The sequence below is a fragment of the Onychostruthus taczanowskii genome, unplaced genomic scaffold, assembly GCF_017590055.1.
Source record: "Onychostruthus taczanowskii isolate IOZ18803 unplaced genomic scaffold, ASM1759005v1 scaffold30, whole genome shotgun sequence".
NCBI lineage: Eukaryota > Metazoa > Chordata > Aves > Passeriformes > Passeridae > Onychostruthus > Onychostruthus taczanowskii.
In genome coordinates this window covers 6,810,844-6,837,309 of record NW_024500350.1, presented here as the reverse complement: position 1 = coordinate 6,837,309, position 26,466 = coordinate 6,810,844, and positions in this window count along the sequence as shown.

The following is a 26,466-nucleotide window of genomic DNA, read 5'->3' as shown; positions in this document are numbered from 1 at the left end:
GTGTTTAAGAGGTGACTGAAATTCTGAAAGTGGACGGGCTGTTTTAGTGCCATTGGCAACCTCGGGAAGTTTCTCACTATGTGAAGGGAAAGGAGGGGAGAAAAGTGGGGGAGAAATCTGTGTTATTAAAAAATCTAACTCAGGATTTTCAGTGAGTGCCTTCTCTCCCTCTCCTTCTCTCCCTTTGAAAAGCAGGAGGTGAAAATAGCAGGATACTTTTCACTTCCATGTATTATTCACCCTCTGCATCAAAATTTCTACCCCTGCACTTGGAGCTCCACTTTCTGCTGTTGCTCAGAGCTGCTGATTCAGTGAGATTGGCCCAATGCTTGATTTAACACAAAAAATTACACTTGAGAAAATTCCCACCACCATCCAAGCAGCAGGGAAGATTTTGCCGAAATATACGTCATGACTTGAAGGATATTCCCAAAGAAAGCAGTGATGGGACATCCTTAATGGACCTGGGGTAGAAAATCCCCCTGGATGGGACTGATTTCACCCAAGTTTATAAATTTAAAGTTAATACCTATTTACAGCCTGTTGCAAAGCTCTGGAGTGGCTGATGGTGGGAGCTGGCTGTGTCAGAGGGTGATTCATGCCCGATGGGGTGAATCACCCTCTGGATGCTCCTGCCATTCCCTGCAGCCACGGGCGGAGCTGGGATGATCTGGGCTGGCTCTGGAATGCTCTGCTGGGTGGGCTGGGAGCTGGCACAGCCTCGTCTCCCCACACTCCCTGGTGTGAGAGCAGGAGGAGCTGGGTGCTTGCTGGTGTGTCATAGAGCAAAGAGGTGACCCAGAAATAACAGAGATGGAGAGCGATGGAATATCCTGAGCTGGCAGGACCCACAGGATCATTGATCCAGCTCCTGGCCCTGCACAGACACCCCAAACACTCCTGGAGCTCCAGCACCTCGGGGCTGTGCCCATTCCCTGGGAGCCTGGACAGTGCCCAGCACCCTCTGGGGGAAGAACCTTTTCTGACATCCATCCCAACCCTCCTGACACTTACTATTCTCCCTGATAACAGAGAAAACTCGTGAAACCCGTGTTCAAACCCGTTTCTCTGTTGCTTCACTTACAGCTGGCTGGAGAAAGCTTCTATCAGTGACTTGATCTATTTTTGTGTAGTATTCAACAAGATGGTCATAAGCCTGTATGAACTTTCTGCCAGGATAAAATAGTCCAATTTGTATCTCCACTTCACTTTTGTCTCTACATATTGTCCTGATCTCACAATTTTTTTTCCACTCCACTTTTAGATCACAGCATTCCTTACCTTTGGGCAACCTTCATTATACAAGAAAAAAATAGGACTAAACAAACTAACCTTGGGGCGATTAAAGAAATAACTCTATTCCCAATGGAAATATCTGAAATTCCTCAGCAATACCATGAGAAACGAGTCTTGAATGTGATCTGATTTCAGAGGATGATTCATGGTTTCTGACTCAAGAGAAGTTGTTGATTGCAGTTTAGGTGTCTCATCCTAAACAAAGAGATACTTTTTATTTTGGTACTTTCTAACTAAACAAATTCTTTTTTCTTTCCATGTTGTCAATATATTGTGAATATTCATAGCTGAGGAATAACACATGGAAAATTCACATTTCTCACCGAGCAGCCAAAGGAGACGAGGCAGGACCTAAAGCACTGGGGGGAGTTTGCCATGAAGCTCTTCCTGGGTGGATTTAGGGACAGCAAAGCCTCTCAGCTGCACGCTCTGACCTTTGCTTTGTGTTTGCTACATCATGTTTTGCTGTTGTTGCTGTTTTCATGGAAGTTCTTGGAACAGCCTGTGCATTTCTCAGGGCAAGGCTCCTGCACGTGCCATGACAGAGCATTCCCAGCATCCATGGAAGGGACAGGGCCAGGACAGAGCATTCCCAGTGTCCATGGAAGGAATGGGGCTGCTCTTCTACCCTCGGGGAAGTTCTTCTTGGTCCTCCCGGGGATTTATTCACCCACTGGCAGGCCTGTGTGAGGAGCTGGGTGTGTGGCTGGGTCACTCCTCCCTCAATGCCAGTGCTGTGTTTGCATTCCAATTCCCACATGCCCATCAGCTGACAGATTTCCAAGAGATTTTCTTCTTGTTTGGTCATTACACGGACTTCCTTCATCGCAATTCCATCCAGCTGTTGGTGGGACTTGTGTCTTTTGGTGTGAGTGTGGCCATACAGAGTGAGCAGAAAGCAAATGCAAACTTAATCCTGCATTTATCCATTTATCCTAATTCCCATTTTTTCCTGCAGATTTCCAGCAGTGGATGGAAATGAGAGGGAATTGGTTTGTCCTTTGTGTGGTGGCCCTGCCACAATGGGGACAAACCTCATGAGCCACCTCTGAGCTCAGGCACCCAAAGCAGAGGGAGCCTGTCTAAGCTGAGCTGTGCTGAGTTTTAAAGCAAACTGGGAGCCTGGGATGGCTCTGCCTTGCTGCTGGGAGGGAACAAGGATATTAAATTGTGAATATTTCACCATTGTTATCTACAACAGCACAGCCACGCTCACTGGTGTCAGAACGCCGCAGCAGGAGGAAAGACTTTTGAATTATTAATTCCTGAGGGCTAATTAATAGGAAGGATGCTGGGAAAGCCAGCAAGCAGAAGTTCAAAGCCTGCATGTTTGTAGCAGTGAGCAGCCATAACCTGGCCTGGGATTTCAGGCAGCCAATGACACCCTTTGACATCACAGTCACATCCAAACAATGCTCCAATAATGACACAAACACACCAACCTGGCACTGCAGAGCCTTTGTTAGCAGCCGGAGACAGATAAAAGAATTTGATTTATAATGGATTTAAAAAAAAAAAAAAACAAAACAAAAAAAAAAAAAAAAAAAAAAAAAAAAAAACCCCCAAAAAAAAAACCACCAAAAAAAAAAAAAAAAAAAAAAAAAAAAAAAAAAAAAAAAAAAAAAAAAAAAACCCCAAAAACAAACAAAAAGAGAAATAAAACAAAAGCTTCTTGCCGGCTGTTGCATCTCCCTGAGCCAATTCAGTGCACGACACAGAGAAGATTGCCCAGGCTGAATTTCTGATTTCAGACTTGTCTTTTTTCTGACATTTGCAGCTGAAATCCAGTTGAAGATGCTGTTTCCCCAAGGCAGAGATGTTGCTGCAGTTATTCCCTTTTGAGCCCTGTGCTGGTTCTCTGCCTCCCAGCACAGCTCACCCTGCCCAAGCCGTGTCCTGCCTGCAGCATCCCCTGGCTGCTGGGCCTGCAGCTCACCTGCTGAGGGATGGGCTGATGGGATCCCCATCCCCACACTTCCCAACATCCCTCTGCCAGCCCTGAGAGGGACAAAAGCACAGCAGCTGCCAACTGGCCTCACGTTTGGAGGGCTGACATCCAGTTGGCACCCAGCGGTTCCTCACGCTGGAACAGGAAGAGAACTCCCTGCTGCAATCACCCTCCAGTTTCTGCTGTTTACCCCAGGAATAAACTCATTGCTGCTGTAAAACCCCCTCCCATCGGGTCCAGGAGGAAAGCATGGAAGGCAGGAGTGTCAGCCAGTTGGTCAGTGGCCAAATCACTGGCCAGTGGCCAACTGGCATCCCATGTTTTACTCTCAGTGGAGGAGGCCTCGTGGGCCTGGCTGCAGATCACCTGCCTGGCATTTCCTCCTGTTTATCCTACAAAAACCCCAAATGTCACACCCTGAACCAGTGTTTCCTTGGTGGCCTAGCAGAAATGTGGTAACCAGGACAGTTCTTCATTCTCCCACTGAATAAAGTAAATTTATTTGAGAGTTAGGAGCAGGGCCTGAAGGGAAATTCCAGCAAGCTGGAGAAGGATCATTCCCATGGAGATGCACAGGGGACATCTCTCAGTGACTCAGCCCAAAATGTCACCTGCCACTGTATATCTTGAGCCTTTTTCCTTCTTCTTCTCTATTTGCTTGCAGGGAACGTGGCAGGGGATGGTCCCAGCCCTGGGTGTGTGCTGGGGGTTCACCAGCCAAAGAGAAAAAATCTTGCAGCTCTTCATCCCTACCTTGGCTTTGCTGCCACGGATTGTCCCTGAATCCTTTTGGGAAGGGGCAGACTGGTTGGTGAGCCCAGCTGGGAGCAGAATCCTGCATCCCTCGCAGCTCTCCAGCACTCTTACACCCATCCCATGCAGGGCAGGCAGCCTGGATGGAGCCAGCCCTTCTCTGCAGGAGGATCCTGAGGGCTGTCTCTTAATTGCAATGCACTCCATAATCACTCCTCTATTTCTGTCTTTCCAAATCCTGCTAGCAGTGTCAAAGCCCGTTTTGGGCATGGCAGTAAACACCATTTGTTTTTCCCTCTCAGTGTTGCTGTCCCAGCAAAGAGGAGTGACAAGGGTGAGTCACCATGGCATCTGCCAAAACATCCTGGGAAAAGTGTTTGTCTGGAAAGAAGAGGAACCTTGACCCAGGGGAGGTGACAGGATCCTTCAGAGCCTCTCCAAACCCGTAGGAATGGAATATTCCAGCACGGGTGGACGGTGATAAGCAGCAGAAAGCAGCTCAGTCCCGAGCTGTGGAGTGCTCCACTCCTGTCTGGCAGATATTAGCAGCTGTATCAGGTTGCATGTCTGACTTTTCCTCTTTTTCCATGAGGAATAAGCTCAGCAGCTCAGGTCCCCACGCTCAGCCCAGCTCTAGGCTCAGCTTTACCCTGGGGCTGCCCCACAGAGGGGTCCCTGTGCCCCTGGCCCTGGTCCCATTTGTCCCACATGTCGGTGTGACAGGTGAGTAATGCCATGGTTAACTCTCACAATTAAAAGGCAAATATTATGTATTTATTAAGAGAAGTTTTATAGATTTATAGTTGTGTTTTACCCCTACACCACCTCGCCCCCACCTTGTGTTGTTATTATGGGGTGGCCTGGGTTTGGGACTTTTGGGAGGGCAACAGCTGACCTCCAATCAAAGTGATCTCCACCAGTGGACAGTGAAGGAGGAGTCAATTGCCCCAATTTTGGGGGGGGGGCTAAAGGGTTAAAAGGTGAAACCTCCATTGTGTGGATGAGCACATGGTGGGGAAAATCCTCTGCTCCCAGCACTTCTCTATTCAGTCTTCTGTTGTATTATTTTGATAAAACTTTTCAATATTTAGAAGTGAGTATCATTTCTCACATGTGGGACAGCAAAGGGCTCACAGAGGGGGCTGTGGGCAGTAGAGTGGCTCCTGGTGCAGTGGGAAGGATGCAGCAGGGCTGCTCTGGGGTTAGAGGCCAGCTGGAGAGGTCTCTGTGTAAAACAATGTGGAAAAGTGCAAGGATTCACCAGTTCTGTTTCTATAGAACATTTCAGCCCTTTATCAGCAGCCTTTCAGAGCTGGGGTGATTGTGAGGTAGGCAAAGGAGGGGAGGGCAAAGCCACAGCTCCTAAACCCTCACCCTGTGCACGCACCCCCAGCACATCCTGGACAGGGACACAGAAACCTTGAAACTGGGAAAAAGTAACTAGGAAAATAAACATTTTAACAAATCCTAATTTCCCAACTCCATTAACCCTAAAAATGCCTCTGCCTCCTTGTCTCACTTGTTCTTAAGGCTTGCAAACATTTCCACCTGATACTTTCTCTTCATCAGATGTCTGTGTTCCACTTAACCCCCCCAGGACCTGTGTGCAGGACTGGGAAGGGTAATAGCAAACAGATTACATACTTAGCAATAGACTAAGCACAATTAGGCCTCACATTCCTCTCACTCCTATAAATAACTCTCAGTTTCCTCTCCATGTCTGCAAATTTCATTAGTATGATGGAAAGAAAAGAGAAACACACACACACACACCCCAAAATTGCTTTTCTTGCAAAGCCCAGAGTTGATCTCTCAATCAAAGGTTTTGTTCAGCCTGGGGGAGGAAGGGGGGAGTTAAACCCACACCCCCACCAAGCCTTGGGCCACGTGCTCCTGGCCATGAAGGGAAAATTCTCTGCAGATGGCTGAGGAATTCACCTGCAAGAAATAACAGAGAGAAAAAAAATCCCCCTCTTTGCTGGGCTGTGCGTGTGCAACCTGCAGCTTGGGGCATCATCACCCCTGCTTGTCCTTGATCCCAGAAGAGTCAGTATTATTCCCAGGCCAAAGCCATCCCTCAAACACCTCCAAGTGTTTCCTCTTTGAGGTCTCTGCCTGAATGGGAGTGTTCCCACTGGTGGGTTCAGGTTGAATTTCAACAAGTAAAGACGGAAAATGGAGAGGATCCTAAAACAGTGAAATTGTGAATTTTATTCTCTATAAAGGACACAGCAGTTCACTGAACAGTCAAGGTTTTCAGGTCTTCATCATCTTCCCTTCCCTCAGTAGAGACCCCCTGAGTAACCTCTGAGTGCAGGTAAGTACAGGCTGCAATTGCAGGGGGGCCAAAATTCTTCTGTCCATGGGACCTCAGCTAAGTTATTAAGGAACAATTCTTATTAACTGCAGGGAGAAAAAAGAAAAGAAAAGAAAAGAAAAGAAAAGAAAAGAAAAGAAAAGAAAAGAAAAGAAAAGAAAAGAAAAGAAAAGAAAAGAAAAGAAAAGAAAAGAAAAGGCTCAGACAGGAGTGTAAAAACCCTTGAAAACTTGCTGTGGTCAGCACTGTGATTGAATTGATAAAAGAAGTTGGAGGTGTTTCCCTGGGTCTCAGGGCTGGACTGGCTGCTTTGTCCAGGGTAGCTTCAGATTTGGCAAAATCCGAGGTGCAAGGTAGCCTGGGCAAAAGGAGCTCTGGCACCTGGAAGTGTGAGAATGTGGGAACTCAGGGGATGTGTCCCAGGAAAGGGTACCTGAAACTCTGCTCTGACACAAATCTCAATTGTAAATGGCTCTTGTAATGTTTGGCACGAGAAAGAATTGGAGAGTTACACCAGGAAAAAGCTCTTGAAAGGCAAAATTGGTATTTTCAGCTCCCACTGTGCAAGGATGAGCTGGGTGGAGTTGTGCCCATGTCAGCCACTGCCACCTGTGCCACACCATCCCTGCCCTGCAGCAAGAAGTGACAGCAGGGGCACAGCCAATGCCACCACGCCCTCAGCCTGCATCTGCTAATCTGGCTCTGCTCTTCTGGGCATCCTCCTCCCTAAGGCATGGCAGAGGTGGGAAAGAAATGAGGTGCTGAGGGATTTTTCCCCTTGACAGCAGAGACATCTCTATTTTAATTTCTATCTCTTCTCAGCTCATGTTAGTATTTCCAAGTATGGTGCATAAATAATAAAACCCATGGAGTTCAATTAATTATTTGCTCTTTTTTTCTAGAAAAGGTTTTTTCCCTTTCTTTCCCCTCCCTTCCCACACCCTTCTACTTTCATCTTCTAAATAAAGACCCTATAAGAAATGATGGGCAGTAATGAAACAAAGTGATAAAGTAAACCTCAGAAGAGAAAGAATTGGCTATTGCAGCAGCCTTTTTACACTTGCAGGGCCAATAGGAAAAAACAAGGCCTGTCAGACATGTAAAGCAATCCAGGAGACATTAAAAGAACCTGCACCAGCTGAATGTAAGGCTCAGACAATTGCCTAAGTCTGTGTTTAGGTGCTGAATTGTGGGCACCCCAAGCACCTGTAGGGAGATGTTGATAGACCCTTCATGGTGTGTCAGTGTTTGAATTTAGGGCTCCTCCTGAAGCCAGTGCCAGCCCCCAGAGCAGGGCAGTTACTCACTGATCTTCTCCCATTTTGGTCTCTCACGTCAGAGCCTCAGAGACCCAATTTACTCCTGGTGCTGTTATCTGCCTCAGATGGGGAGAATTTCATTAAATTCCTAACAAAGTGAAATAATTGCCTGGCTTTTCTTGCCGCCCTCAGCCCATTGTTGTTTTAGTCTCCAGTGGCTGGAGGATGTGAAGATGGAAAGATCCAGATGAATCTAAGGAGTTAAAGGTTTGGGAGAGCCCATTGTTCTGACTCGACATTTAATGAGTTCTACCCCAACCCATTACTTTGCCTCATCTCTTCATTGCTATCAGCAGAAAAGTGTCTGCAAATAATCGTGTCCCTGTCCTACAGCCCATAATGAGTTCATCCCCATGCAAAAGAACTGTTATCTCTGACAAAAAAAAAGCCAAATTGCTGCCTGCCTTTAGTGTGAAGTCCCAATCAACAGCGTTTAGTAAATGAATCACATGGGAAGCCACACTCCCAATATCTTCTTGTTATTATTAGAATGGAGGAGAAGAATTGAAGATAAAGTTTGATTCTACACAATAGGAAATTATTATAGAGAGGGAGAGGGGCCGGCCTGCTATAGAGATAGAGCCAGGTTGGATGAGGAAACACTTTATATTTCCTCTCCCTCGAGATCTGGGTGCACCTCCCCCAGATTGGCTGGAAAGAAACAGGTTTGAAGTTGTCACTCAACACTCATGGAGAGGAGCCCTCCCTTTTCCAGATGGAATGCTCGCTGATACTGTATTTCATCATGGAATGGGCTGAAAGGAATCCTACAAGTCATCTTGTAGGGTAGAACAGGAGCTATTGTCTCAAGTGCCTTCAATCCAGACCCAGAGAAACCAATAGAGTGACCTGAACCATTTCCTGAGCTCTGGTGGCCGCAGCTCCATTCTCACATGTGGGGAAAGGGCTTGCCCAAGGTCCCTTTGGCAGGAGCTGCCAAAGCCACCACCTTCCTGAGAGCATCTTACTCTGGAAAGGGATGGATAGCTCAGGGTACACCCGACGCTCACGCTGCCGATGGTGAGTGCTGGTTGATGGAAAAAAGAGCAGGAGAGGTTCTTGGCATGGAGTTCCAGCTGTAGTTTATTGCCCCCACACACTGAAGAGTGCAGGAACACAGAAGCAGTGACACAGGAGGGTTACATGGGTTTATATGGGACAAGGGAGGTGGAGCATCTGGTCTGAGGCCAATGGGTAAAGGGAGCAGAGGTGGGGTTATAGGGTAACAACCAACTGGGATCCAGGGGAGGAGCTATCAGCTGACGAGTGTCTGCAAATAATCCTGTCCAGGTCTTACAGTCCCTGCAGGTAGGGAATGCAGACTGAAAGCAGGAGTGGGGAACCTTCCAGAACTGGGGAGGAGAAAAGAGATGATGTAACTGGGGTTATTAGCATAAAAGTACAAGGAAATGTGGGACACCTTCCAGAACTGGGGAGGAGAAAAGAGATGATGTAACTGGGGTTATTAGCATAATAACGGGTAACTGGTGTTATTAACATAAAAGTACAAGGAAATGTGGGAGAGCATCTCTTTGGGTCACATTATCCTAAAGGTGTGTGTCTTCCCATGGCATCCCTGCCTCAGCATCTCCTTTGGAATCCAGGGATGCAGCAGGTCCCAACTCCTGCTGACCACTGCTGGGAGTGCTTTTCTCTTTGCCTGTTTTTGGGAAGCATGAAATGGCAAAAACAGCCAAGGGTCTGTCCACAGACAGTGGACAGAGTTGGGAAATACAGGACTATTTCTCCTAGAAAAAAAAAAAAGTGAATTTCTGTTGTGAAGGATGTGATCCCTGTCACTGAACTGAGTCATCATCATTGTCCCCGCCCTGGGGCATCCCCTGTGTGTGGCACACGTGTGGTCCTTGTCATCTCCCATGAGGATGATGTTGGAGTTTAGGGATACTTTAGGAGCACAAAACACTTCCTTGTGAAGTCTTAATCTGCCTCTGCCTCGAGCACTGCAATCAATACAAAGGAAAATAATACTTTTGTTTTACTAATCTTCTGTAGGCTTGGTAAAATATATAATAGGTTCCATTAAGGCCGAGTTAGTTAATTACTAGGTAGGAAATCCAATATCTTCTCAGGGTTATTTTCCAGTTGTCATTTTGCAAGAGAATTTTTGCTTTGACGTCATTACGAGACAAAAAACACTCTGTGGACAAAAGAAACCACAAATCAGGGGGGAAATACATCAATATTGTTTTTCTTATAGCCTGCCACTCATTGGGTGGAATTTTGTGCAATATTGTGAGCCTGCCTCTGGCAAAGCTCCGTTTCCAACCCAAATGTGCAATAATAGGAGACAGCTCACGGAGCCATTCCTGGAAAAGCTTTGCAGACTTTGCAGGTCCTTTCAGGGCCACCTTCAGGTGCTGAACAGCGCCTCAAGGATCACTTCTTGTTGAGGAAAAAATAAAAATATACATGGAAATTTTCATGTTGGAATTCAACATCAGCATTTAATTAATTTTCTGTAAATTCCATTGCATCCCCACACAGGTGTAAATCAGTTCCATGTCCTTCCTTGGTTAACAAGGATATTACCATTACCAGGATGCCATCCTTAGAGCAGAGAGGTAATTATGCTCATTAATATTAATCTGATCACCCACTGCATCTATTTTCCTGCTTCAGCAGGAGCTGAATTAAAATGCAAACTGACTTTAGCAAGGTTTCTAATCTGATTAATTACTATCCAATTTATTTACATACAAAGCCATAAAAGCACCCATCAAACAAAAATACCTGGTCATTTGTTCTGCATGGTTTTGTGGAAGTGCTGACTGTAAAAGTTCCTGCTAAAAAAAATCCACTATTCTGTTGAAATCTGCAAGGCTGAGGTGGAAGTTAAATATAATTTAATGTTGGGGTTTTTTTTTTCCTCTGGAATTTTGTTTTGGAAGAGAACCTGAGGGAAAAAATTCTGACAATGTCAAAATATTCTGTTTTGACTATTTCAGAACAAAATGTTTAGAGTTTCCTGTTCAGGATGGATTTTGTTTTGAATTTTTTGGTTTAGTTGTATTTTTTATAATAAATACATTATATTGTATTATAGAAGGAAAAGTTCAAGAGCCATAATGAAAATAAATGGTTTTATCTGCAGAAAACATTTTCTGGAGTGTTTCTGTGGAAAAACGTGATTTTGGAGCTTTGCACAGAGTCTGGTTTGCAACAAAAGCTGGAGGCTGCGTTGGCCTTGAAGGACTCAGCAGGGAGAACCCGGCCTCATCTTTCACAGTCCTGCTGAAGGACCCACCAGATCATTTTTGTCAGACTCCCAGCTCGGGTTCAAAGCTGCAGGTGCTGTTTTATGAAGGGTAAATTGATGGAGAGTGGCACGTTTGCTTGGCTTCCTTTTCCCACCAGATTCCTTCAGACTTACAGGCAACGATGACAAATGATGAAGGAATAAACAAAGTTTGTGCACTTGTCCACAGCCCCATCATGGATGGGATCCTTCACCAGCCTGTCAGGCATTTGTGACACAGCTCAGGGATAAGGGAATTCCCTCCCAAGGAGACACATTACAATTACAACAGCTTTTCAAGAGCATTAATAGAATCATGGAATGGTTTGGGTTGGAAGATACCTCAAAATTCATCTCATTCCATCCAGCTGGAGCACCTTGGAGCTGTGGAGCTGCGTGGGATGAGCTCCAGGCACCTTCTCTGCAGACCTGCCCAGAATCCCTGGTTTATTTCCTGGGAAATGCAATCAGCTTCTCCCATGCTGGCAGGAGCGAGCTTCAGCCTCAAACTGGAAACCTCCCAGGCTGCGTGGGATGAGCTCCAGGCACCTTCTCTGCAGCCCTGCCCAGAATCCCTGGTTTATTTCTTGGGAAATGCAATCAGCTGTGAATCTGAGGCTTCTCCCACGCTGGCAGGAGCGAGCTTTAGCCTCAAACTGGAAACCTCCCAATGAAGCTTCCAGCTGGGTTGGTTCTTTCCCCGTGGAATTCTCCCTGTGCAAAGCTCTCTCCCCTCAGATGGAGCTGTGTGGATGTAGATGTCAGGAAAATTAATCCACAAACACCAGAGGTTTATGTCCAAAAAGGAGACAGAGGAGTCCTGTAACTTTATTCAAATAAAGGGAGAGGCCATAGGGCATAGTCTGGGAATTTTTGGAGGATGCAGCCTCCTTTTTATCCCAATTTCCCAGCCACATTTCCCTCTCTCTTTCCCCACTGGGTGAGGTACTGGAGAGGTTCAGACTTCCCAAAACACCTGATCTCAGAGATTCCCCTCTAATGTATAACCCTCCCTTTTCATTTCTAATTCTTATGGAATTTAGGGTTTTCCCCATTGTTTCTTTCATCTTTCAATATCCCATTTCATTCATCAGCAGACCTACAGTTTGTAAAGGCAAATATCTTTTTCCATTCATCGATCAGTGGAATCCTTCCCACTGTTTCTTTTCTCTCTCCGTGCTGGTTTTATCTACCAGCAGATCCACAGCTGGTTTGTAAAGACAAATCTGTCATTCCTCTCATGGATAACTCACAGGAATCGCTATTTTGAGTTTTGTGCCCAAGAAGACATAATTTCAGTTTGCTTCAAGGAGTACTGAGCACCTTCAGGGATCTGTCTCTCTATGGGACACTGATGGGCTCCCCAGGAATGCTGCTGCTCCCTGGATCCCTCTGCAAGGAACTCTGGGGCAGTTGATGAAATTCCTTCTTGTTTTTGGCAGAGTCGGGCTCAGGCCGAGCCCCTGCACCTCAAACACACAGCCCATCCCCCCTGAGCCCCTGCTGAGGGTTCATCCATCAGCCCCACATCCCATCCTGTGCCCCACATCCCATCCTGTACCCCACATCTCATCCCTGAGCCCCACATCCCATCCCCAAGCCCCACATCCCATCCCTGAGCCCCACATCCCATCTTGTGCCCCACATCCCATCCCTGAGCCCCACATCCCATCCCTCATCCCCAAATCCCATCCATTAACCCCACATCCCATCCCTGAGCCCCACATCCCATCCCTCATCCCCAAATCCCATCCATTAACCCCACATCCCATCCCCAAGTCCCAAATCCCATCCATTAACCCCACATCCCATCCCTCAACCCCAAATACCATCCATTAACCCCACATCCCATCCCTCATCCCCAAATCCCATCCATTAACCCCACATCCCATCCCTCAGCCCCACATCCCATCTCTCAACCCCACATCCCATCCCTCAACCCCAAATCCCATCCATTAACCCCACATCCCATCCCTCATCCCCAAATCCCATCCATTAACCCCACATCCCATCCCTCAGCCCCACATCCCATCTCTCAGCCCCTCATCCCTGAACACCTCCACCTGCTCAAAGCCACCCCAGACCTCTGGGGAATCCCTTTGATTTGGGATTGCCTCCATCCCCTCGGAGTCTGGGGTTGCCTTTGCAGCACCCTTCTGTCATCTCCTCTCTTGCAGCCTCGTCGCCTCAATGGGACTGAATCCTGAGAGGGAAACATTTGGGAATTGTTATTTTGGGCTGATTTGTTCAGCTGTGGCCTCAAGAGCTGCCACAGAGCTGCCCCCTCTGTGTAGTTGGGTTGAGGAGGGTTTGCCACATTCCACATTTCTTTAAATGATTCCGTAAATAGGTGTCAACCCCCACATAGCTTTCATAAGAAAAGAAAAACATGTTTCAACACCGGGGTTTTTTCTTCTTTCTCGATTATTTTAATGTATTTTCCCTCAAAATTACAAAACAAACAAACAAAACAGCACAGTAGTTTCAAACACTTCATCAGGAAGACATTAAATCATCAGTTCATTCAGGTTGGTAAATAATGGGGAATTACAATTTGAATTTTGTGCCCAGCAAGACATAATTTTAATTTGTTTAAAGGAGTCCTGAGCACCTTCATTTTCCAAGAGCATTTCTGAAAAGTCAGGCCTGAGAGAGGTCAGCCTGGATTTCCAAAATTCAAGAAATCTAAATGAGAAACCAGCTTAAATCGTTGGTGTGCAACGCCTCAGGCACCTTCCCTGCTCCTCTTCTTATTTCCCGGAGCTCAAACTTGAGTGGAGCTCATTATCTGCCTTAATCACCCATAGAATCACAGAATCCTTTTAAAAGGCAGAACCAGCAAACAAAAGCAGCTGGAAAGAAGATTTCAGGCATCATAAAATGCTGAAATTACCAACGGTTTTCAATAAAGCTGTCTTGATTTAGGATTTCTCTTTCAAAAAACTGCACATTTTGATTATTCCTGGGATATATTTAAAAAAAAACAAAACAAAACAAACCAGCCCAAACAACCGATCTTGATGGTATTTTTGTCAAATATTTCCATTCTTTTTCCAAAGGAAATGGTTGATTTTATAACTGCAGATGCCTCTTGGTGAGCTGTTCAAGAAAAATCCCAAGATTTTTCCATTCATTAGCCAATCCAGGCTCACTCTTGCATCCACAGAAAGGTGTTGCCATCATAAAAGTGGGCCACAGTGTTTGCATTTTTATGATGTTTTCATAATTAGCAACTTTCTTCTCTGTCCCTCTGGTGACTAATTAAAAAGCAGCTGATCTTCGATGGAAACTTTAAGAACATCCTGTTTTGAGATTATTCTGCTGCTGTGGCCCATATTTTCTGCTTTTTTTAAAGCTGAGGATAATTCTACAAAAAATAAGCTCGTTGTTGTGTCAGGTGGGACGTGGTGCTGATGAATTCTGGTGCTGTCATGTTCTGCATGGCGCCCTCATCAGATGTCAAAGTTGCACCAGAATTTCTGCACTCAGGACATCTCTGTGCATGAAAAAGTGAAACAAATTATCCAGGTGTGGAAAATACAGCTCTGAGGACACCCCATACCTGACAGGCTGGCTAAAATAACAGCAAGAGATGGGGATTTTTTGGTGTTCCCTCATTTGTGGGGATTAATCTGAAATAAAAATGTTTCCACCAAGAGGTGCCTCTTGTTTTCCAAGCCTGGAGGCTCCAGCAGGACCCCCCAGTCCTGCATGATGCCAAGAACCCCAAATATCTCATGAGGTTCCTCTGAGGTGAGACAAACCTGCTTCTCACCTCGTACCCATGGTCATCATCATCATCACCATCTTCATCATCAGACCCTCTTGCATTTGAGAGGAATGACAGATTTGTCTTTACAAACCAGCTGTGGATCTGCTGGTAGATAAAACCAGCACGGAGAGAGAAAAGAAACAGTGGGAAGGATTCCACTGATCGATGAATGGAAAAAAAGATATTTGCTTTTACAAACCGTAGATCTGCTGATAAATGAAGTGGGATATTGAAAGATGAAAGAAACAATGGGGGAAACCCTAAATTCCATAAGAATTAAAATTTAAAAGGGAGGGTTGTACATTAGAGGGAAGTCTTCATATCAGGTGTTTTGGGAAGTCTGAACCTCTCAAGTACTTCATCCAGTGGGGAAAGAGAGAGGGAAATGTGGATGGGAAATTGGGAGAAAAAGGAGGCTGCATCCTCCAAAAACTGGAGACCCCAGGGGAATGCCCCATGGCCTCTCCCTTTATTTGAATAAAGGAAAAGGACCACTCTGTCTCCTTTTTGGACATAAACCTCTGGTGTTTGTGGATTAATTTTCCTGACACATTGGATCCAGTGGGAACTGGGGTTGAAGGCCCTCTCCAGAGGAGCCTTTCTGCCACCTCAGGTTGTAATTTACATCCCTAACTCCAGCCCTGCAGCGCAGACCTGATGGAAGCTGCTCATCCCCAGACCCCACATCCCTGGAGAGGATCCCTGTTTGGTGGGAAATGAGAGGAATTTGTCATAAATTTGGATGCCCTCCATAGAAACACTTCCACAGTGTTATAAATGCATATTATAATACTGACTTTTTGCAACTATTAAAATACATTTTACATGTGTTATCGGGAAAATTAATCCATAAAAATCAGAGGTTTATATCCAAAAAGGAGACAGAGAAATCCTTTTACTTTATTCAAATAAAGGGAGAGGCCATGGGGCATTCCCCTGGGGTCTCTCCAATTTTTGGAGAACACAGCCTCCTTTTTATCCCAATTTCCCAGCCACATTTCCCTCTCTCCCTATTGGCTGAGGTACTTGAGAGGTACAGACTTTCCAAAATACCTGATCCCAGAGATTCCCCTCTAATGTATAACCCTCCCTTTTCATTTTAATTCTTGTGGAATTTAGGGTTTTCCCCATTGTTTCTTTCATCTTTCAATGTCCAAATTCATTTTTCAGCCAATCTACAGTTTATTTGTAAAAGCAAATATCTTTTCCATTCATCAATCAGTGGAATCCTTCCCACCGTTTATCTCTCAGTGCTGGTTTTATCTGCCAGCATATCCACAGCTGGTTTGTAAAAACAAATCTGTCATTCCTCTCAATGTGGAGTTAAAGTAACTTTGTTCTAAAGATATAGATTTTATTTCTGTTGTTAATTAGGCTTAGACATAATAGTAAAATAGCTGATATAAGTGTTAAAATACCTGCTTGGATGAGATAACATCCAATAAACATGAAGAAAACACCTACTACAGATACAGCAACTATCAGCACTCCCCATGTGAAGAGAGTGTGGGCCAAAACTAAAACTGATAATAAAAAAACCACGAAAACCACAACCAAAAAATACACATACTCTAAAAAAGCAGACCCAAAGAAGAACCATACTAAACAGTTCCTAGAATACATAAGCTAGTTAAAAAAAAAAAGTTTACTATTCGTAAGATCTATGAATATGCAACGGGCTGATGTAAAAGAAGAAATAGTTAAGGGGTGTCTCTGAAGATGTGTGCTCTTGGCTGAGTGCCAAGATGCACCTGGCTGTAATAACCTTTACTCTATAATCCTTATCTCCTATTATCCTTTATGAAACTTTTTTAAATTTTCACAAGAGAATAAACATGTTTTGCACACATGGGAATGAGAGGAGGGCTGGTGGATCCATCTGTGAGGAGCAGGGGGAATTTGTGCTTTCTGCTCTGCCTGGGTTCGGCTTTCACAGCTCCACCGCCTGCCAAAACGACAACAAAACCAAACAAACCACCCCCAAAGAAGTTGTGGGATCACTCCCGAGTCCTTGGGCTGGGAGGTAACTCAGTATTAAAGGAAGAACCCAAAACTGACAGGTCCCACCCACAGCCCTTTGCCTTTTCTGTCCTCGTGGATTGTTCACTCCCCAGAGCTGATGGCATTCCCAGGTTACACGTGATGCTAAATTGCTCCAAAACAGAGTTAATGTCACCTTTTAGCTCTGCAATTCTCCTGCAATTCACCCCTTGGAGCTGGGACTGTCTGTCTGTCTGCCAGGCAGAAAACAAGACGTGGGCAGAGAGTTTGTTTTTCCCACTGGGTGACAAATTTCGAGACTTCACCACTTCTCCTTCGCTCTGCTCGCTCCTCCAGCTATTTTTGGATTCTCTGGTGTGGCTGTTGCTGCTTTCTGGCCAAAGCTGCTTTGCAAATGACCATTTCCCCGTGTGTTTGCTGAGTGTAAACATCTTGCAAAACAGAACTTCTGCTTCCAGCAGCTCTGAGGAGCAGCAGAGGAAAGGGGAGTTGCTCAGAGCCCGGCTGGTCTTGTAATAACAGCAAAGAGATTCTCAAATTAGAAATCTGGCTGCAAGATTTCAGTGTCTCGGGCTACTGGAGCCGTCAATGAGTGAGGAAATAAAGAAGAGATGGAAAAAATAAGTCCTGCAGACACACAAGAAACACTTCAGAACTGCACTGAGCATCGTGGTGGGATATTTCCTGTTTTATAGGGTAAGGAAACGTTGGTATCCCCCTTTAGCAGCCCCATGGGGAGGGGTATCCCAAATTCACACTGCTGGGCTGCTGATAAAACAAAAAAGAAGTCTCAGTTCAGTCCTTCTTTGCAGCCAGCCTGGATTTTCTGGATCTGCAACACCAGCACTGCCTTTGCCCAAACATCTCACCTCTCCCACCTGCAAGGGCAGGGTTTGCTTTCCTGCCTTTGCAACCACTTTCAGAGAATACTTAAAAATACTTAGAATTTAAAAATAAAAGCCAGGTTCTGCCAAAAAACCAGGTGTCCCCTCATTAATTCCCCATCACAGGGATTTTACAGCAAGTGACGGGACAATGAACACATGGGAAAACACAGCGCTCTGATCCTGCATTGTTTCTTATATTTTTATATCGATAAACACTGACTCACCTTCAACAACGTAATCCAGAGACAATCAAGGGAAGTACGTGGGGAATCTCGTGATCTTTGCTGACTTTGTTTTGTTTACGACCCCAAAACACCACAAAAGACAAATCCATGAGTGTGTCCCGTGTCTGCAAAACGTGGGCTACAAATGGGAAAGAGATGAAAAACCAGGGAGAGCCTCTTCCTTGACACTGGAGCTGCAAATGTTGTGGGGCTGGAGTTCAGCATCTCAATCCTGCACGCACTGTCCATTTTTTGTGGCTATGACTTCTTTCAGAGAGTGAAAAAAATACATGTTTTTCCCATTTGTCTTTTTCTTTCCCACCAAAATGCTGTGTCTCATCTGAAATGCTGGGAAAATGCTTTTCTGACTTTTAAAGGAAAAGTTATGGAATCAGCTCCAAAGGGCCCAGCCGTGTTCACAACTGATCAGCATCAAAAGGAACATTCTTCTCATTGCACTGCTTGCTGTAAAGGCACCAATATTCCAAATTTTCAGTGGATCTCTGGGCATTAAGAATGTGTCCTGAACAGCATTTTGATAAAAATCAACAGAGAAATGACACTAAAAATACTGTGCAGCCACATGTCCTGAGAAAACGGTGATGGGATCTCAAGCTTCACACCCTGATGGCTTTTGCAGGGAATCAGGGAGGATGTCCTGAGCTGCCAGACCAGCAAAGGTCAGGAGATCATCTCTACAAAGTGTAGACACAGGCAGGGATGCCCTACATGGCAAATCCTTCCTTGCAGAAGTATTGCTGGATATGAAAACTCTCCTACACCCCCAAAAAATCAGTGGGAATTTCTTGTTATTCTCACTGAGAGCTGGATATTACCTAAAGCTCCCCAAAAATAATTAGAAGTGTTCTCATTAAAAAGGAAAGAGGGAAAAAGGCATAGCTTGTCCCATGGGCTCTGTGGCTTGTATGCTGTGTGAAATCTGCCAGGATTTCATCTCTTCAGAGCCTTCAGTGGAGCTCAGATTCCCACATTCCCACGAGGCTCAGGGGGATGAGATGGAAGCACTTGGACACCCCAGCCAAGACTGACTGGGCAGCTCTGAGGGGGATTTTTGTGACAACAAGGCCTGGACGAGATGTGGTGATGGGGAAGAGTCAGAGCAGGGGCTCCCAGCACTTTTTGTTGCAAAGCAAAGCCTGGGCAGGGGCTGGGTCTGATCCCTGTGCCCAATCCATGAACTCCATAAAGTGCTCCATGTGCCCTGTGACCCAAGTGCCAGTGGAAACTGCAGCCAGCTCTTGGTTCTCCTCTTTCCTGGAATATTGTCCCTGCTCAGGGCCTGCCTCTCCTTGCCCAGGTAGAGGAAGGACCCCAGTGAACCCATGGAGGTTTACCTGCTCTCAGACTACAGCTCAGCTGCAAAAGCAGAGCCCTCACCGCCCCTGTGGCAGATGTTTTTCTGTTCCTACTTTTACCTGCTCTTCCAAGAAAAGTCACTTCTCTCTTTCTCTTAATTTTCCTTTCATCACGCACAAACATCCCACCCAAATTTCTCTATGTCTCTTTTTCTTTTATTTTCTTTCTTTTTTCTTAGTTACCACACAACAAAAACGTTTCTCTTCCACTGATTTTGTCACTCAGGCAGAGCAAACCATCGCTCCTCAGTGCATCCCCCAAAAGCCAGAGTGGAGTGACTCAGGCAGGGTTTTATTCAAACCATTTGTCCTGTGGTCAGAGCAGATTAAAGGCAGATCAGGTTGCCCTGGGAGCAATGCTGGGACAGTGAGAGTGAGAGATGTTGGCACTTGCTCCTCAAACCACAGGCAGCTCGCGTGACTGCGGCTTCCTCTGGCCTCTCCTGCCTCCTGGAAGTGCCATTTCCATGTGGGAGCACCTGTGTGCCCCTGGGATGGGGCAGCAGAGTGTCCCTGGTCACAGGTGAGTGCGGGGCACTGCTGTGTGATGACCCCAGGGTGGCCACTGCACTGCAGGGATGGTCAGGGCACTGCAGGGATGGTCATTAAAGATCAGGGATGGTCATTAAAGATCAGGGATGGCCACTGCACTGCAGGGATGGTCACTACAGGTCAGGGGTGGCCACTACAGGTCAGGAATGGTCAATGCACATCAGAGGTGACCACTGCACACCAGGGGTGGTCAATGAAGACCAGGGATGGTCACTGCACACCAGGGATGGTCAGTGCATACCAGGGATGGTCACTGCACATCAGAGATGACCACTGCATGTCAGTGATGGCCACTTCACACCAGGGATGGCCACTACACACCAAGACAGGCAGGTCAGAAGGAGGAAAGGCTTAAAAAGCACATTCAGCTCCCTCCCCATTCTGGGGTACCTACAGTTTTCTTGCCCTGCCTCATCAGCAGAAGGGTTGACTCAGTCTGAGAGTGTGGGTCAGGCCCACCAAAGGTTTTGGGGTGAAAATCCAAAGCCTCCTGGAAGATCTGAAAGAAAGTTCATGTGATGAGCTGGCTGTTCTGTGCAGAGAGGTCCCTGCTGGACCACGAGGATTGGAGAAGGATCCAGCAGGGTTTAAATTGATTTAATAATTCCTGTTACAGTGTCACCCCATGCACTCGGTGCAGACATGGAGGGAGGTGAAAGACAGTAAACCCCAAACCTCTGGAGCTTCTCCTGACCTTGATTTCACACTCTGGAGTGCTCAGGGCTGGTCCTGAGCCCTCTGCTCAGCTCCCAGCACCCCGAGCCAGGTTCCTCTGTGCCAGGAGATTGCACCACGGAGCAGCCTGGGGATGGAGCTGGCTCAGAAAGAGCCCAGCAGCAAAAGAACATTTGGTTTAATTTTGAGGAGCATCATTTCCCTGATCTGGCTCACAGCATGTGCCAGCACTGGAGGAGCAGGAGCTGCTGCAAAGGCAGGGAACCGGGCAGGGAAACACCTTTTGCTGCCATCCCTGCAGGTACCCACAGCCTCCCCGAGCTCCAGGAGCTTTAACTTCATTTAGAAATTTAATTTAGGGCTTTATTAGCTCTAAACAAAGCATTTAAAGCCCTGAGTCTGGCAGCAGATGGTCAGGGTCTCTTCTGGCTCTCACTGAAACACAACGCATAAAACCACAGAAAGAGAATAAACACAAACCTGCAGTGGGAATTGCTACAACTTGTCCCTTTTTTGTGGCTAGAAAGGACATTTCTAGGGGTTTATATATGTTTTAATCTATTTATATCACACTGGAGCCTGGCTACCTAAGTCCAGGCAGTGCTTATGCCATGCACCAGAGATTTATACAAAACCTTTCTCCCAGACTGACCAATCCAGCAACTCATATAAACAATCACTTCCCCCATATTAGAAAAAGATGTTGAAGGCTTTGATTAAGTGCCTCATCTTCCTGAATCCCCCCTTTAGATCCAGGGCATGGGGTTGCAGTCTGGGATGCATTCTGTTAATGCCAAATCAACTCATTACCCAAATCCTTTGAGAAACAAAGCCTGGCAGCTTTGCCTGGACTTTTATTATGGATTACAACTCTTGTGATCAGTTAATCCAAGAAATTACTCAGTTCTTCCAGTTGACAAAGTCAAAATATGATTGCTCTTCAAAGAATGCAAACTCGGAGGAATTAATCTCTTCATCTCGGGGATTTAATCATTTTTCACTAATTTCATACCAAAATATTGCCATGTGTGGGCTCTATAAATCTGTCTCACCCTGTTAGCAGTTACTTTCCCCAGATGCTTTGAACTTTGAGAAAAAGTTGCTTAACCAAAAAAACCACAGCTGCCACATGTTGTAATTTCCTCTTTGGGGGCATCTGGTGCTGTCTTTGCAGAAGTTCTGCCAAATTTTCCCCAGGACTTTTTCTCTATTTGTTGTATTTCTCAGTATCTTTGGGATTTCTCCATATCTTTGGGATTTTATCCCAGAACACAAAGCTGTGTTGTCAGCACCTTCCCAGCCCCCCTCCCCCGAAAGATGCAGTTGCATAAACTCAGGTCTAGATTCAACATTTAGCAAAGAAATTAGATTTCCCAGCCCTTTGAACTCTCCTGGACCTGTTTTCCAATGATTATTGGGTGTTTGTCTTTTTGCCTGACCAACATCGGTGTCAACTTCGGGCAAAACGGGGGGGGAGAGGTGGGGGGGGAAGGGAGGGAGGGAGGAAAAACTTCAGTGAGACAATAAATTAACAAGAAAAAGAATAAAAGGTCATGATGTCAAATTTACCTTCATGTTCCAGTGCCCAAAATTTCCCCTTGTGCCTGTGAAGCGTTTCTCCCGACTTCAAAGGCATTATTTTGGGAGGTGAGTAGGACTTGGCCCCAATTCCTGATGACAAACATGGACATTCCTTGGGTGACCTCTCAGCCCAACACTTCAAAGGTTTTGCTGGAGTTGCACCTACAAAGAATTTGTCTGGAGAGGCACAAAAGCTTCTCCATTGTAGAAGCTGCAGGCACCTGCCAAAATACACAAAGCAACAAGCAGGAGGTGGGGGAAGATCCCTGGGCTCTCAAAAAGGGGTCTTTGAGGTGGAAAGGAGGGGAATTCCCACTGGGAAAAGCAATGTGGGAGCCCTCTGGAGCTCCCAGCTGCCATGGGAAGTGGGTATCTGGAAAAGGCCCTGGAGATGGGTTGAGATCCCATATGGAGATTGGGAACAGTGATTATGGGGTCCTGATGGCTTTGGGGTCTCCAATGTGCACTGGGAATGCTGCAGGAGCCAGGGAGGTGCACTGGAAGGTGCTGCCTCCCTCTAACTCCCTTTAACTCCTTAAACTCCTTTTAACTCTCCAGGAGAGTTCAAAGAGCTGGGAAATGTATTTTCCTTGCTAAATGTTGAATCTAGAGCTGAGTTTATGCAATTGCATCTTTCAGGGGGGTTGGGAAGCTGCTGAGAACATGGCTTTCTTTTGTGGGATAAAATCCCAAAGATATGGAGAAATCCCAAAGATACTGAGAAATACAACAAATAGAGAAAAAGTCCTGGGGAAAATTTGGCAGAACTTCTTCAAAGACAGCCTCCCTCTGAAATCATCACCATGAAAATCTCCCCAGAAGTTGGTGTTGCAAAGCATAATTTGCACGAACAAATTCCTTGGGAATTCTGGGAGCTCCTCACCACAAACTGCTCCTCCTCCCTAGCACTCAGCACTGCTGGAGGCTCACAGGTGCTCCAGAGGTCACTGCTCTGCTCTCTCCAGCCCAGAAGTCTCCCTGATTTTGGGGAAAGAGGAAAAGTTTGGCAGGAAAGGCTCTCCAGCACCACCATGGGCTCCTCAGGTGAGTCCCAGCATCTCCTGCTTGGCCTCGGGCAGCATGTGCCCAGGTGGGACCCCATAACAGGAGAGGTGACACAAAGCACTGCGCTCCCACCCAAACCAGCTCAACTGCTCTGATGTCTTGAGAAGGCTGAGCTGGAGCAGAGGCTGGACAGAGCTACAGAATAAAGCAGGGATTTATTCAAAGGATCTCCTCCATGGATCCACCTTGGGCAGTACAAGAGCCCAGCCAGGGCTGCCCCCAAGATGAACCAAAATGGTCCCAAAATGCATGAGCGCTCACGGGGTCTCTCCCTGGGATCAGCTCTGCTCCATTTGCACATTGCAGTTCATTGTCCAATTCCAACTTTAGCCCATCCAGTCCCATCCTGCTTGTTTTTCTCTCTCCAGCCCACGTTGTTTGTGCTCTTAGGCTGAGATTTGGATCATTTGTCCTTGGTGCCCAGCTGGAGCAGGAATTGTTTTGTCTCCCTGCTCTGTGCAGAGAGCTCACCATCCCCTGATGTGAGCCCAGACCCACACACTAAACAGCACAGAACCTGAAAAATAGAAAAGCTGAACCTGAGGCTTCAGCTCCATCTCTTGTGTAGATTGCAGTAAGAAATTTGTTTAAATAACTCCCCATTTCCAGGTACCAGGTACCAACCTGTAGCAAGGTGCTGTTTCCAAGGAAATTACAGCACAGTTCAAGCTCCAGCAGGAATCTTGACTCATTGTTTTCCAATTGCTCTTGGGGAGCTCTTTTACTGTGTGCCCATCTAAAAGTTTATTCTCCTCCTGACTAATATGAGCAGCGAGTGACTGATTTTATTTGGCAGACATTGCTCATTTCTCCCATTGCTGTTTTTTTTTTAAACTGGCTTTTTTGGGGGTTGTTGTTTCTTTTTTCAACACAGATAAAACGAGCTGAGTCTGAATTTCGTTTTGCTTTCTGCAGCTTGGTTTTAAGTGGAAATCTTGTCATCATTGCTCTCCCCTGAAGACACTGAGAGAGGAGCATGAGTAAGCTGAGTTTATCACCTCCTTCCTGCAGAGCAGACGTGGCTCAGGTTGTCAGAACACGGAGAACTGGGAGATAAAACATCAGCCTAAAAGTAAATGTTTGATTTTTCCTCTTAGATTACACTGAAAGGAATCATTCTAAAAAAATACCAACCAAAAAAACAAAAACAAAAAACCAACAAATAAAAAACAAATTTGGTCTAAAATCTGCCATGGATCAAGAGGAATTTTCAGGAATGTGAACATGCAGGGCTGAAGGGATGGAAGAGGAGCAATCCTGGTTGGCTGTGGTCCTTCTCTCCTCCTCCTCACACACCAGGGGAGCCACCACTCACCCCACGCCACAACCAACTCCAGGAGTAACAGAGGATGGATCTACATTCCATAGGATCCCAGAATACCCTGTGCTGGGGTGGACCCTCAAGTCCAGCTCCTGGCCCTGCACAGACCCCCCAACAACCCCCCCCCCCGTGCCTGAGGCATTGCCCCAGCATTTTCCTTGGAGTTCCAGTTGTTTTCCACCTTCCTTGGTTTTATGGCCTTGCCTGGGGTTGTTCCTCTCTCCCATCAAGGCTCGTGGGCAGGGTTTGTAGTGTCTGTGCTATTTAGGGCTTGGATGGAAATTCCCATTAGGCACAGAGGGAATTGTGAAACATCTCCAGGTCCCCTGGGAGTGGCTCTCAGCACAATCCCAGGTTCAGTGCCTGTGGTGGTTCTGCTCTGGGAGCAGTGCAATATCCTGTCGGAATGGCAGCAGGACAGCTTTGCAAACACATCATCTCATGGAATTCCAGCGGGAAATCTGAAAAGGAAAGAAGGGAAGAAAGGCCAACCCAAGCTCCAGGAGGTCAGCACCACCAAGAGCTGCACCCTTCACAAGTAATTCCTTAGCAGTGTCCCTGATTTCCTTCATTAATGATCCATTTGACTGCAATTTGCAGGAGCAGAACTTGGTAATAGAATTAATCTTTGACTGTAAAGGAACTGCTGTGAGGCTGAGAAAAATTCACCTTCTGGAAAGTGCTTTGTCTTGTAATGGGCTGCTCTGCTCATATGTGCTCTAATTCCAGTGTAAAGAGGAAAACCATTTGGAAGGGAATGTTATTCCTCAGGGCTCCCTGTTGGAATTCATGTCACTGCAGAAGTTATTATTGTAATAAAAAGTAAAAATGAGTTCTCAAAATACACTCGAGCCTATTATTCAGGACAGCCTGGAAGCAGAACCTTAATGTTAAGCACATGCATGGATCAGTCTGAAGTCAAAGCAAGGGGATGGATTGAGGGGAGCTCTTTTCCTGACTCAGGACTCCACACTGATCCTCCAGATAATATAAAAAGAGAGGCATGAGCTCATGGGGAAAAAAAATCCTGATCATATTAAATCAGTGGTAAATTGCCCTTTACCATATTGCAGCCCAGTTTAGGACAGTGTAAATGATTGTGTTTGTTTATTTTTTGGTTTTAGAACCATTTCTGGGCCAGCTGTGAAGCCAGGCATGCACAGGGGCACTGCACCCCTACACCCCATCCCACTGCATTTCCAAAGGGATTCAGCTCCACCTTTAACATTTGGTTGATTTTCCTCTTCTTTGGGTGAAGGTTCCTCCAGTCCCTCTTGCTCTGATGGTTAAAAAACTTCCCCACTGCACCCAGGGTCAGTTTTGCCCTCTCCCATAGTTTACAGATCCTCCCATTATTTGTAGGTTCATCCAGATGTTCTTTTACATCTTTAGAGCCTTCAGTGCACAGGGATGAGCCAAAGCAGCCTCTCCTGTTTTCCTGTTAGGGAGGAGATCCATGTCCCACTGACATAAGTGACCTCAAGGGGAGCATGAGAATCCCTGACATTTAAGGAGCAAATGGAGGGAAAGCAGAAATGCAGAATATGTGGCAAATATGGACTGAAATTCTGGAATTTCAAATCAGATTGTTCAGCAGATTTCCAAAGTGAAGCAGTAACTCCTGCAAAACATGTTAACAAACCCTCTGTATGGCATTCCTCATTTAAAAAAACACCAAAACAAAACTCATTCTGGGGTCGGCACTATGTATCTGGTCTTTTATTTGGTTCAATTTCCAGCAGCCTGAATTCAGGGGGGAAAATTGTAGCATTTTGAGAAGATTTCCCAGTTGTGGAGAGCTGTGAAGAGCCAGCCTGGTGTGCAGGGACAGCTGGTGCCACCCAGGCCAGGAGAGCTGCTCTGATAAACCCAGCAGGCAAATTTCTGTAATTAACAATGAAAAGACAATAACATCCACAAGATATGCCTATGCAAACTTATTCAAGGCTTATTAAACTATGTATAAATTAAAGCTGATTTATAATTATATATAAATTAAAATAGCTGATCTCTAAGTGAGATCTGGAAATTGAGATGCAAAGTAGAGGCTGACAGCAGTTTTCCTTTTGATTTTTAAACACAGGGGGGTTTTTAATCCTTCCCCACAAAGTCAAAAAAGCCAC